Genomic DNA, 15104 nt, shown 5'->3' with positions numbered 1-15104 from the left:
CTCCCAGTCTATACCTGACAAGTTGAAGTCATCGCCTACTGCAACGGCATGATCAGGAAAATGATTAACGATGTTCTGCGAGTTCTGTCTGAAGCTCTCTTCCACTCTAGCTTCTGATCCAGGCGGTCTATAAAAGTATCCGATTACCATTTATGACTGATCTTTGATAATTAACTTCACCCAGATTAATTCACAGTCGGAATTCATGATAACCTCGCTAGATTTTATCATATTCATGGTGGCGCCGGCCAGTGTGGCCGAGCAGTTCTAGGCGCTTCAGTCTGAAACCGCGCGACCTCTACGGTCGCAGGTTTGAATCCTGCCTCGGGCAGGGATGTGTGTGACGTCCTAAGGTTAGTTAGGTTTAAGTAGTTATAAGTTCTGTGGGAGTGATGACCTCAGAAGTTAAGTCCCATAGTGCTCAGAGCCATTCGAACCATGGCGGCTACCCTATTCTTACGAGAAATAATCCAATATGAACTTAGTATTTCGTTGGCATTAACGTCCAGTTTCAACAAAATTCCTGTTCCCAATACTGTCTGTACATTACAACCTTCAGTAAGCGATATTAATTCCTTTCCTTGGATGTTCCTGCAGTTTACTAAAATCATGTTAACATTTTCTATCTCTGATCTGCGACGACGAACGTTCTCTTAGGACGCTCTGGCTAACTTGTCAGACAAATTGTCTCTGATCTCACTGGAGCGATTCTGTAACCTAAAAAAGCACTATGTGCACGCCACATGTACTCCACTACCCTAGTAGCCGCTTTCTGCGTGTAGTGCACGCCTGATCTATTAAGAGGAACTCTACAATTCTGCACCCGATAGCAGAGGTCGAGAAATTCGCATCCAACCGTCGCAGAATCGTCTGAGCCCCTGGTTTAGACCTTCCACTCTGCTCCAAACCAGAGGTCTGTGGTCAACCCTGAGTACGATGCTACAAATAGACAGCTTAGCGTGCACAGTGCCTGCATTGCTAATTGTCTTCACCAACTCAGCCATTCGCAGAAAGCAGCCGAGGTTGCCCCCAGAACCGGCAGGCGTCATTGTGCCGATATATGCTATTATATGCTGCCGGTTGCACCAGTGCGCTCGATATCTGCCGGCAGAGCCTCCTTCACATCACGGACGAGCCCCCATGGCAAACATACCGAGTGCACACTGGCATTTTTTACCGTCTTGCTTGCTATTTCCCTGAGGGGCTCCATTACCCGCCTGTCATTGGAACTCCCAATGACAAACATACCCACGCTCTGCACTTGTCCAGACTGTGCAGGAAAATCGGCTGCTGGCCCAGCAGGAGAGACATCCCGAGCTGGCTCAGAGTTATCATCAGCAGTGGGTAGCACTTCGTACCTGTTGCTAAGGCGCTGGGTGCGAGCCACGTGACTTGCTCCCTCTTTCGCCTTCTGGCTAGTGACACCCGGACCCACCACTGTCTGCCACCCACTTTCGAGTGAGAACGGACCAATCAGATGTTGCGTTATCAGAGGATGCAGCGACACCCAGGTCACCAGAGGATTCCAAAGGCATCAAAGGTGCTGCAGCTCTCGTCACAAGCTCTCCGATGTCTCCGCATGTTGACGGTAGCCAACGCAGCTTCGAGCTGTTTACGAACAGCAAAAAAATGGTTCAAATGGCTCTGAGCACTATGGGACCCAACTTCTGAGGTCATTAGTCCCCTAGAACTTAGAACTAGTTAAACCTAACTAACCTAAGGACATCATACACATCCATGCCCGAGGCAGTATTCGAACCTGCGACCGTAGCGGTCTCGCGGTTCCAGACTGCAGCGCCTAGAACCGAGCGGCCACTTCGGCCGGCTTACGAACAGCAACCAGTTCTCCTTGTGTCCGCTCATAACAAGTACAGTTCCTAGCCATATCGTAGTGCTTAAGGAATAGATATAAGATCTCAAATGGCGTTACTGAGTTTGAAATGTACGCAAAATATGACGAGGAGAATAGAAACATTAAAAACTGCTCTGCAGATTTCTCACTATATACCCTGTCCGCCCCCGGTAGCTGAGTGGTCAGCGCGACAGACTGTCAATCCAAAGGGCCCGGGTTCGATTCCCGGCTGGATCGGAGATTTTCTCCGCTCAGGGACTGGGTGTTGTGTTGTCTTAATCATCATCATTTCATCCCCATCGATGCGCAAGTCGCCGAAGTGGCGTCAAATCGAAAGACCTGCACCAGGCGAACGGTCTACCCGACGGGAGGCCCTCGACACACGACATTTCATTTACTATATACCCTGAGACGGCAAGCTTTTAAGCAGAAATACATTTCTCTAGTGAAGTGGATGTATCTACAGTTATCTGCTACTAAAGACTAGCCCGCATCTCGTGGTCGTGCGGTAGCGTTCTCGCTTCCCACGCCCGGGTTCCCGGGTTCGATTCCCGGCGGGGTCAGGGATTTTCTCTGCCTCGTGATGGCTGGGTGTTGTGTGATGTCCTTAGGTTAGTTAGGTTTAAGTAGTTCTAAGTTCTAGGGGACTGATGACCATAGATGTTAAGTCCCATAGTGCTCAGAGCCATTTGAACCATTTTTTACTAAAGACTCTGCTTACCCAAAGCTAATGCACGAGATAAGTATGGAAACTAGAATGCACTGGTCTGAACTATATGCTGTGTACCAGCACGAGATTTAAACTTAGTGGCGTGACGTGGAACTTCTGGCGACGAGAAAATTACACTAGGAAGCCGCCTTACACCAGGGCATGTGTCAAGATTTACGCAAAAACAAAAACTTAGAGTAATTTGCTAACCACTAGTCTACACAGTAAAATACACATGCATGGTTAACTTCTTTGCAGAAATACGTGAAAAAAGAACGGAACCTGAATTATTGGGTATCAGGCAACTGCTCCAGCTACTACCGCTACTGGTGCGTCTTCTCGGTTCGGCCTCTGCCTCTTAATATCGTATCGGACCCCCTTTTTCCCGGCGTAGTACAGCAGTTCGACGTGACATAGACTCAGGATGTCGCTGGAATTCCTTTGCAGAAATATTGAATTATGTAGCCTCCATAGCCGTCGATAATTGCGAAAATGTTGCCGGCGGGGGATGTCATGCACGAACTGACCTCTCTATTACGTCTCGTAAATGTGCGATGGGATTCATGTTGGGTGTCCTGGGTGGCCAAATAATTCGCTCGAATTGTTCAAAATGTTCTTTAGACGAATAGCGAACACTCGTGACCCGCTGACACGGCGCATTTTGATGCATAAAAATTCCAGCATTGTTTGGGAATATGGAGCCCATGAATGACTGTAGATGGTGTCCAAGTAGCCTACAATAACCATTTCCCATTAATGATCGATTCAGTTCGACGAGGGTACCTAGCGCAATACATGTAAACACAGCACAGCACACAGCGTCATGGAGCTACCATCAGCTTGGACATTAGCTTGCTGACAACTTGAGTCCATGGCTTCGTGCGGTCTTCACCACACTTGAACCCTATCATCAGCTCTTACCAAATGAAATCGGGTCTTATCTGATCAGCACACAGTTTTCCAGTCGCCTAGAGTCCAATCGATATGGTTCAAATGGCTCTGAGCACTATGCGACTTAACTTCTGAGGTCATCAGTCGCCTAGAACTTAGAACTAGTTAAACCTAACTAACCTAAGGACATCACACACATCCATGCCCGAGGCAGGATTCGAACCTGCGACCGTAGCGCAATCGATGTAGTCACGAGCCCAGGAGGGGAGCCGCAGGCGATGTCATTCCGTTAGCAAAGGCTCTTGAGTCAGTCGTGTGCTATCACAGACCATTAAAGCCACAGTTTTCCGCACTGCCCTGAGGGACACGTTTGTCATACGTCCTACATTTTTCTGCGGATATTTCACGTAGTGTTGGTTGTCTGTTAGTACTGACAACTCTACGCAAACTCCGTTGCTGTCGGTCGTTGCTTGAAGACCTTCGACCACTAAGTAGTCGGTGGTGAGAGGAAATGCCTGAAATTTTGGTATTCTCAGCACAGTCTTGACACTGTGTCTCTCGGAATTCGACTCCTCTAACAATTTTCTAAATGGAATATTCCACGCCTCTAGCTCCAACTACCATTTCGCGTTCAAAGTCTGTTCATTTCCGTCGTGCAGCCATAATCACATTAGATACTGTACAATTAACTGCCTCCGCGTGTTTGCTATCAGTTACCAAATTTGGTTTACCACCCACTATGCCCCAACAGAACAAATAGTCCTGTCGCTAGAAAAGCCCCGTATAACACTATACACTGCACCGTTTGTGAACTGATACTATATTTATAACCAATTATGGCATTTAGATGCAGTATAATGTTACTATCTGTGAGGATTTTTGCAGAATTGCCCGTGAAATGCCTAAAGGGTTTTGCTTATCGGACATGAAATTGAAGTTACGTAAACACACTGAACGTTTAGAAACTGTTGTAACTAATCGAACTTGCTCAAATGAAATAGAATACGGTCGCCAGCCTAACTAGGCATAGAAATGTGTAACATTTCTTTTAAAGAAAAAGTAAACAGTTTTAGTGGAAAAACACAGCCTATAATTCTTTCCTACGAAAGTGTAATGAGCCCAATCACAAGCAAATAAGTGGTGAAGGGGATACTAAGAGTTATTGTAAAACATGCCTGTCCTCACAAACACAAAAGACACTGTTATACTCATCAATTTTAAATACTTTGTCAAACCTGAGTAACTTCATCAACGTAATAAATGCAAGCCAGTACTAAACTGGAAATTGGGCATAGGTCTAGCCTTATTTTGTCAGGTATTTTCTACGCATCACAAATTCAATTAAATTTGACTTGCATAAATATTCACATTTTTCTTTAAAAACAAAGAAGTAAGTGTATTCATGCATAATGTTGTTCATAGTAATTTTACCTTTAGTGAGAAGAAAACAGTAAGTGGGCGCTCATAAACTGATATTACACTTTTTAGCACACAACGTGCACAAAACTCGTGAAAATATTCGTTAATCCAGTAACTTAATGTACTTTTAGCAACTTTCAATGGTGGGCCCTTAATGTTGACCACTGTCGTAAAACAAACTAACACACTTTCATGAATGATTTAAAGAATGCCAACTTTTGGAATTCTCCTTTTGAAATATTGACTCACAATGTATGCATTTTGTAACAGATTTGACAGTAAATATGTCCAACAGGTGTTGCATTTCAAACCAATCTTTAAGAACATTTATTTTAAAGCTAACCTCAAAATGGATTGTTGTCTAGTAATTATCATCATAGTTCTTTACTTTTGAAACCAGACGTTAAGCAAGTAATTTTTAAAAGTCAACAAAACTTTAAAATAAATTAGTTCAATCACTGGGAGGCTTTCAAAAAAGCTACACTTACTTCCTCTTCAATTTTACCAAATTTTTCATAACCTTTTTCACTCGGTTTCAAACAAAATTAATCACATAATTGTGTTTCTTTTTGATTATCATTTCTCACAATCTGGACACTCGGAAATCATTGTTCAAACGGAGAGGATCCTGAGAGGTATTATTATGAGGAACAAGTCAAGGTAGGTACATAAATTTTGGTATGAGTTGCCTTGTATTTGCACGTACTAAGTGTGCTGATACATCACTTTACAAACTATGATTCCTCTTCTCTGTCACAGTGATTGCGCAATATTGGTGGTGAGTATATGATGGCAGATGGACTTGCCGTTGGAATTGAAATACTCTGTTATTTTCTTCATGGCGGTGATCATCAGATTTTATAGTACTTTCAGGCCACAGAGCACTGTGTAGAATCCATTCATCCACCCGAGGCTTTGGCGTAATAAATCCAAGCACTGAAAGCCTCACTGGGCACCTGCACAATGCACCTTCCAATCACTAGCTGCCAACTCTACGGTAGCCAGCCTCCGACTGACTCTCTTGTCCACCTTTTCACTCGCACCAACCGCAACTTGCGCGCCCTAAATAACTTCCGTTTTAGAGGGGAACCATTCCATATTTACCATGACATGAACCAAGAGCCATAAGTGTGGATCAGCAGTTACAAAGTAGCAAGTAAACATTTTTGAGCAAACATTGCATTTACCCATATTAACACATCAATACAAAATTATTTAACCAAAATCATCCATTTCTAAATACAACCAAGGCAATTAGTTAGTAAAGAGAAAACATAGTAAACATATCAAAGAGCACATATTAAAGAAACTACGCTTTATGCAAAGCATAATCAATCACAAGAAAAAAAACTGCATAATGTCTTGCTATGGTGTTACAATACATTTTACATGAAGCGCCTGTGCGCAAACAAGTCCGCCAAGGCACTGCGGTTCTATACCTTGCATACGCGATACTTTCGCCATCTGTATATGTGCATTTATCTCTCCCATGACTCTTGTCATCTCAACGTATAACGATTTTCCACGACTACATGAAGCACAATACATGCAATATTTACTGTTCTTCCCTCCAAATGAGATCAACTAAAATACAAAGATCTTCGTAATGATAGTTAAAGGCGCTACACTGCAACTATGAAATGAGCGAACATGTTAAAGAATATTTACAGGACCCCTTGTCGCACCTTTACTTGCAAGCGTGGTGCCAATCGGCTCACATATCTAATGTAATGGAATCGTGAGTGTGGGCGTAAATGAAATTAAAATCCTTAAGAAGAAACAAATATCTGTTCAGATCCAACTGAACCAGCAAGGAATCTAACAATCTACAATTTGCAACTTCAGCGTTAGTAACTTATCATATACTTCTCATTTAGCTATTGGACGTAAGGCAAATCATTAACATTCTTGTTCTATCTTATAAACAGAACCTGTTACCATCACTGACCATTCGTACTGAAGTCCCGTAAGAGAAAGGAAGCTATAACGAAGGCATAGATTGTCTCTTTTGTGCTATGGTCAGAGAAAGAAATAATCTAATACGTAGAAAAAGTCAAAAGCAGTCTTCAGTGCGTGTTCACAGCGATCTCAAGAGAGTAGTTCGTCCCTTGCGCTTTGCGGTTCAGTTAGGTTGCGAGTGACGAATAGAATGAACACTTCAAACTAAAGAATCAACATATGGAAACACACACGCATGATACAAGTCATCAAACATCAAAACGTTCCGTCATAATAACGGTACGTATTCACTCGCTTTGTATCCTTTGAGAAACAGCTTCCAACTTGTAATGCATGGGCACCTACTGCTGTAAAGAAGCAGGCGTCCTTGAACCTCTGCTGTTTGTATAGATGAATGCAGCCAACGAATATTGCCGTAGAAGTCCAGCCAGCGTGTAGATGGAGCAGTACAGAATTTCTTCGGCTTTTATTCCAACTTCTACATAAATGACGTTTCAGGGTTAACAGTATTAAATAAGCCTGATAGCTACCACCGTGCTTCGATAAACATATCTTGGAACGGTCGGATTTACCTGAGCAGGTTTTGAGCCATCTTTTTTTCTCTAGAGTCCGCTGGCACACTGTCGCAAAACTTTTCTTCTTTTTTAAAAAATAGAAGTTTTGTAAGTTCTTTACAGACTTGTTAACTGGGATATGAATAAATGAATGTAGCTACAGTCGACTATATCAAATAAAATATTTGATACAAAAAATAAATTTGAAATTAAGTCGTTTATTCATTAAAACATAATTCTGTAGGCCGGCCGGGGTGGCCGAGCGGTTCTAGGCGCTACAGTCTGGAACAGCGCGACCGCTACGGAGGCAGGTTCGAATCCTGCCTCTGGCATGTATGTGTGTGACGTCCTTAGGTTAGTTAGGTTTAAGTAGTTCTAGGTTCTAGGAGACTGATGACCTTAGAAGTTAAGTCCCATAGTGCTCAGGGCCATTTTTTTAACTCTGTCGTAGTGGCACTGGCTGCCTCAGCAACTCTAGCATGCTGCCAAATTCACAAAAAGTAGCTCAAAGTGTCGTAATTCACGAGTAATTGATCAAACTGTTAATTCCACAATGTCTGTCTCCGTATTTTCTACGAAAACTGTACCTCTATAGTCTCACTCACGATATGATCTCGACTCGGCCAAATAATCAGTTCCAGTTACTCCCCAGATATCAAAATACAAAAACGTTACAAATTCGCAACCTGGGTACAAAGCTGCTAAAGTTTTCAACTCTAAACACCCTGTCCTTCTCCCATTTAGACACCCAAGATCAGCTTACTATGCATTGCTCCCCCCGTCCTCACTGCTTCTTTTAGCTTGGTTGCTACTGGCTGCCCCTACCGTCTCTTCCACACCATGGCATTACATTACATCTCGACACAACTCTTTGAACCAGTCGGCCAGTATTAGAAAAAGTTTCATAATAAATCGCGCTCAAATGTGGATCAAAATGTCATCAAACACTACATATTTAAAATGAAATGCACCTCGTCACATATTACATTAACATGAATATTCTGTTGTTAATCTAAAGCATACACATTCTGCACCTATTTAATATTAAATGAGGCCGTGAAAATATAGAAAATAATGTGATCTAGTTTGCACACTGTGGTGTGTGAATTAAAGGTTTATAAGTACGATTTGGTGAAATTTCCAACTCACTCGTCCGTGGCGAATGTTCCGTATAGCACCCGGGCAAGAACAGTGATACAACTAAAAAATGCAATGCTTGTGAAAACTCATTTTAAAGAATTTATGATACAAAACTTGAAAGGTCTCTGTTGGATTCCTTTCATGTTTAATTTCTTAAATCTGTTGTCATTTATGGAGTAAATTCCTCTTCTAAATTTACTGTGGCGTTTCTGACTATCTGGGAGGAGACTGAGTAGTGGAACGTGTTACTTTTACACGTAAACAAGAACGATCTGTCACACTACTACACTTTAAAACACAGTTTATATGTAATTTCATGTCACACAGTCTCATACGGAACCTACATCCGCTTTCTGTTATATACTGTATATGATAAGATACTGTCATCCCCCTTCCCTTCTGTGTGAGAGGATGAATGATCAAATGTGTTTGTAGTTGCATGCTTGAGGGTAGCAGACAAGGCTGTCTGCTAGAGAACAGTAGGACCAACGTCGGAACAGGTAGCTACGCTTTCTTAAAGCAGAGAGGTTTCTATCCTTAGTATGGTTCTGTCCGTCCGTTGTCATGTTGGTATAGGAAGCTGCCCCTCTGGCCACTTCCGTTTGTCTTTGTGAGCAGTCTCAGGAAGCACGCTCGGGAGTAGGTAGTTGCAGTCTGGCGGTGGCGAGCGTCTGAAGTGGTAAGATCTCCGGCTAAGCGCGTGTCTGCTAAGTCCGTAGAACAATGGATTTGTTAAGTTCAGCCTAACTGAAAATTTAATCATCTTTATTTCGGGTTTAGCTCTAAAATATCTAAGGTTATCTTAAATTGCAGCGTAGTGTAATTCTCGTGTGAAGTTCAGATTATTTTGGGGTAGTTGCTTTGTCATTACTTTGCGAGTAAAGTGGAACCACGTGTTGATCAGTAACTCTAACTAAGTTCATCAATCTTAAATGTGAATGCTTGTGTGATTATAACGTCTCGTCTTGACAATATTTTACAATATAACAACTTTTCTTTATGCTTTTCTTTATGTTCAACCCACGTGGAGTGTACTTTGCGAGACCAGTACCACGTGCTTATATAACTGTTTGACCTATCAGGTTAATAGTAAGACGTTAGTAACCAGTTCAAGGTTTTGCTTTTGTCAATTGCTTTTCGATCTAATGTATTTTAATTATCAAAATTATTGTGGAGTTGTACGCTTTGTATAAACCAAGTTGACCACGTGGAGCATGTGGTGTAATCATCAAAGTAGCCTTCAGCTATTCTTTTTGGGAAGATTTCACAAAGAGTTAATATGAATTTAGTATACCAGTGTGTGGTAACTACATGACGGACAGGATTGTGTTACAAACGTAATTTCTTTGGGTAAAAACTGAATCTGTTGGTTGTGGTTAATTTCTTCTTGCTTATGTTTCAATTTCTTTGGGTGTTGTTTTGTGAATGCAGGGTTGTATGCAGTCTCCCAAATCTTGGCTCCATATTTGATGTGTTCCGTAAGATTTTCACCATCCTAAATAAGGCACCAGCTTGTTACGAATAGAATTTAATATGCTGAAATTTCGATGATCAATCTTAAAATAAATTTCCAAATATAAACTGATTTCTTTCTTTTTATTTAAATTCTCCTTTTATATATATATATTACCGGTTGTTGTATGACTATTAAAAGATTATCATTAATGTTAGTCTGCTTGGTAAACCTAGACTAAATATCTGATGAAACAGTTGCCCAGTAATCCACGGTTAACGTCCCCAGACAGATCACGGCTTTTGACCCACTTTCATTGTCAATTAGCACCGATATCAGCATAGCAAAATTAATGTAGAAATATTACACATGGCGACCCTGTTCTGTGATTCCGCTAGACTCTGGAATCTCTGAAACGTTAGATTGCGAGCGTGTTATAATCTTAATTTTTTTCCTACAGCGCTCAAACAACTTCTGTGTTGTTTCCGAGCAGACTTTCAAAAGATTCACGGCGTTGTTGATCGGCGTTGCGTTGTTTGTCTTGTTTTGTTTTTTATATTTGTGTGTTTTATATGTCTGTGTGTTTTTTATTCTCGCTTGTAAATTCCACTGTTTCGATCAAAGATAAAAATTTGTTTTGCGTGTGAAAAAGTGTGTACTAGGTTGGGTATCTTTCGTGTGACTGTCGTAATTTTTGGGGGACACATTTATTGTGATTAGTGTGTTGCGTACTGAGTATAAATTGCACTAATGCAAACACGTAACCAAGCTAAAAGTAAGCGGTCCAACAACTTAAGCAACATGGACCAAGGGGATAATTTGATTTCCAATATTAACGCGTCGGGCGGTTCCGAAAATGCAATGGGGAATACTTCAGACGAAATGCAAAACAGCACGAACGGGCTCACAGCAGAGGCAGAAATTAATTTGCCTCCAACTAACCAAATTGATTTAGCAGAACTCATGAAAGCCTTATTGCAACAAAATAAAGAAAACACAGAGAAATCGATCCGCGAGCTAGGGGAACAAATGACGCAGAAATCAGAAAAATCGTTCGAACAGATGACGCAGAAATCTGAAAAATCGATCCGAGAGCTAGGCGAACAAATAGACGAAAAACTAATCCAGCAGACAAATAAAGTCGACAAGTCGATGCAGAGAGTGTCCGATGATATCTCACAAAGAATAAACAATCTGGCAAGTGAGATAAAAAGTGATATTATGAAAGAATTAGGCCGTACATTTGAACAAATCGATGATCGTCTGCAAGCCTTAGAACAGAGCAAGCGGAGGGGCGATGCCGAAGCTAAAGAAAGCGAAGAACGGCTACTTAGGAATTTCCAAGAGCTGAGGGAAGAATGCCAAAGGGAGCACCAGCAGGTACTCTCGAGGGTCCAAGAGGCAGAAACGCATTGTCCCACGTCCGTTAGCAACACAATAGCGGACAACAGTTTAGCGATCCGCGCGTTGGAACAGCAAGTAGAACAATTGAAGCAGACTGGGGCGGAGGACAAGAGACAAATTGATGATAAGATTGCGGCATTAGCGGACATTGTAGGCACGATGAAGCTGACGGAAAGCGAGAACAATACTACACCGGTAGCGGCCGCAGAGACCGAAGAAGTGCGTTCGCTTCTGAGATTTCAGAAGGGACAGTTCGAAATGAACAGGCAAAACAGAGCTGTAACAGGCGAATTACAAGAACGCGTGGCGCATCTGGAAAACCGCATGGCGTGTGATTCCGAACTCGTCAATAGCATTAAAAATAGCCGTACGAACAGTGCAGAGAGGGACTCCGGCCACGAGGGAGATTTTGACGACAGGGAAGAATGTAATTTGAGGGGCAGACATGAGAATAATAGAAACATTCAAGGGCCTCGCCAGGAGGAAATGCGGGGATTTGATTTCAAACATTTCCTTACGGTGAGAAAGTTTGAGATATTCCGAAATTCGCAAAAAGGAATACATCCACGAGCATGGCTCGAGCAATTTGAGTTCTGTCTTCCTCCCGACTGGGCAAGTTCACATAAGATAGAATATATGTGTGGCTATTTGGAAGGCGAACCGGCGAGTCGCATGAGGTCGGTAGCGCGTCACTGCAACTCCACTCGGGAGTTTCGACAAGCCTTTCTCTCCGCCTATTGGTCGGAAGCGGCACAAGATAGGGTCAAACATGGCATAATTATGCTGCCAAATTTGAACCAGTCTGGTTTCGGCAGCCCTGCACGCCTATTCGACCACATGCTGCAGGCAAATCAATTCCTATACGACCCATACGGGCCTGCGGAACTAATTAGGATATGCATCACCAAATTGCCGATGCACTTGCGGCACGTCATTCTTGCGGGACGATGCAAAGAGGACGTGGAAACGTTTAAGACGCTTCTCCAAGAGTTGGAATACAATACAGGAGAATGCCCGCCTAATCAGGCACAAAGTTATTACGGGGCACAGCAGCGCGACCGCAGTCGTGGCCGTAGTACTAATCAACGGCGTGACTGGTCGTCGCGACGCGAACGGAACAATAATCGGGACCGGCCGTATAGAAACTGGGGTGACAGTCGCGAACACAGGTGGAACAACAGAAATGATCGAGGACGTAGACAAGATCGTGAACGCAACAGGTACGGCAACCAGCATCGTTACTACGATGAACACAGTGGGAGTAGGATTGTAGGCGGAGCCCCACATGATGTTGAAATTCGGCCGGCCAACCCTAGACATAATCCAGTAAATGGAAATGAACGAAACCGGCAATGACAAATGATCAGCCCAGAAGGTGCCAATCGGAACAAATGAGCGACATGGCAAATGAGTACATAGGGTTTATAGTGAAGAGAAACAATTGATTAGTTTACATTTATGATAAATGCATTTTGAATAATATGTTGATAAAAATTTATGATAAACATGTTTCTATGTGATGGATTGAAGTGGTGTTTTAATTTTTTTTCTCCTTTTGCAATTAGGATTTAGTTTGATTCAAACGTGAAGATAAAAGGTTTCTTTGTGAACGAGTAAAATGCTGTTTATGTTTTTTTTGTGTGTAAATTGAAAAGAGCCGCTCCTGAGGAAAGCAAGATCGTTGCTGAATTAGTGCATAAACTCAGGGGAATATCCGATCTGTGGGTATTATGGGTCTGGCAAACCCAGGTCCCCAGCTGCTAGTAGCCTTGTTTCCGATTTTCTGCTTTCAGTGCTACTATCTATCTATTACTATTCTATATCTGTCAGTATAAATGAGGATCTCTTACTATAGTATGCGTGCTGTATGAATATTTTAAGATAGGAGAACTCTGAGAAAGGAATGAGTAAGTTTGAATTCTTGAAAACAGGATGCGATAATACGATTGTTTAACCATTGGCTTCCCAATATGCGATGATATGTTAATATTGATGATATATGTATTTTTTGTTCTTTATAGCTGAGTACGTAAAGTGCTGTCTGTGGATTTCGTAAGTATATTGATTCCCTTCAAGGTAAAAGAAGAATTGTGGTTTGTGTAATTTACGTGGCTCTGAAATATTATAATGGCAGTCAAATACGAGCAGTTTTTCAGCAAATGGAGAATGGAACAGAAATATGGATCCTTTCTGTAGTCATGATTGATGTTGAGCCAAAGCCTCGAAAACTTATTCTGCGTTAATACTTGTCCCAGAAAAGCGACGTTTATGTGTTTTGCTGATGCTGTGAGCATTACAGCTTACTGTTTTTGCTGGTGCGGGATGCACTGCAGCCTATATGATTTGTACTGAGGAAATTTCCCACTAGAATGTAGAGGAAGAGTAAATAATTTTGATTATGGGACCGAAGGAAAGCTTGGTTTAAGGTAATAAGGATGAAGCAAAACATTTGTCATTTAAACTGCAGGAGGATTCGGATCTTTTGTGTCTGTTGTAAGTTCAATATGTTAAGATGATACTGTTTTACAGAATAGAGGTGACCACAATTTTGCCATTCATGAGAAATGAATCCAGAATAACCACCACAGGCGAAATGACTGATTTGGAAGCGAGAGGTAACTTAAAGAAGGAACGAAATCGCAGCAAAATGGGTAAGAAAATGTAGTATAACCGGTATAGTGCAGACATTTTTACCGTTCTCAGAGCCATCTGTGTGATTAATTCTTGTGATAACGTAATTTGAGATGAAATTTTCTTACTGTTTTATGTGTGAATATATGAGTATGATAAATGTATAATTGCGAGTCTCTTTTCAGGTGTGCGAACTGGTATAAATGTTTTGGTGTGTAAATAACCATTGTTCTTTTTACTGTGTATGTTTAAGGAAAGTTTCTCGATATTTATCATGTGACAAGACGTATGCCACGAGCGTCAAGAAGAGGACGAATTAGAACAATGTTGTAGTGGTATATACATGGTGTTGAAATAGCATTGAAGTAGCTTATTGGCTTAACTAGTAGTGGATAGAAGTAGAATATTGAGTAATGCATGTTTATGGGTAGTTAGTTTGTAGAATAGACAACAGGTGTGCATGTATGTGTGTGTAAATAACATGTGAACCCTATGCTGTCCTGACCTATACTTGCACAAGGCATAATCCTATTCATTTTAGTGAATTAATAAGTAGCATTGGATTTATTAAAACGTAAGTGAACCACATTAGTGATGTGGATTTAAATATTATATTGTCAGTTCATTTAATTTTTTATTTTTTTTTACATTGTAAAGTCATTTCACTTTTATTTTTTTACATTGTCAAGTCATTTAAATTTTATTTTATATTGTCGATTCATCTAATTATTTTTATAAAAAAAAAAAATTAAGTCTCACTTTGTTCTTAAAAATTGTGAAAGACAATACTAAGTGGTAATATGTATGATATTGTGTAATCACATAAGGATGATGAAAAATTTCTGTGAATGCAGTTGAGAACGTGAAAGCGAACCGGCAAAACTCTTAAGAGACAGCGGGAGCAGCCGGACTAGTGTAAACTGGCGGGTTTCCCAGCAGGACACGCTGTCAGCTAGGCCACTTCGGGAGCGCGGCCGGCAACAAAAGAACGCGGCAAACACTTTCCCTTGTACCTGGAGCTAATGGGCGGCCGCCCCGGGCGACCCTTCCTCGAGGCGATGACCTGAGATGGGCGAGCGGTCCACCGCGCGG

The sequence above is a fragment of the Schistocerca americana genome, chromosome 1, assembly GCF_021461395.2.
Source record: "Schistocerca americana isolate TAMUIC-IGC-003095 chromosome 1, iqSchAmer2.1, whole genome shotgun sequence".
Classification (NCBI taxonomy): Eukaryota; Metazoa; Arthropoda; class Insecta; order Orthoptera; family Acrididae; genus Schistocerca; species Schistocerca americana.
Note: the sequence above shows the minus strand (reverse complement) of the source record.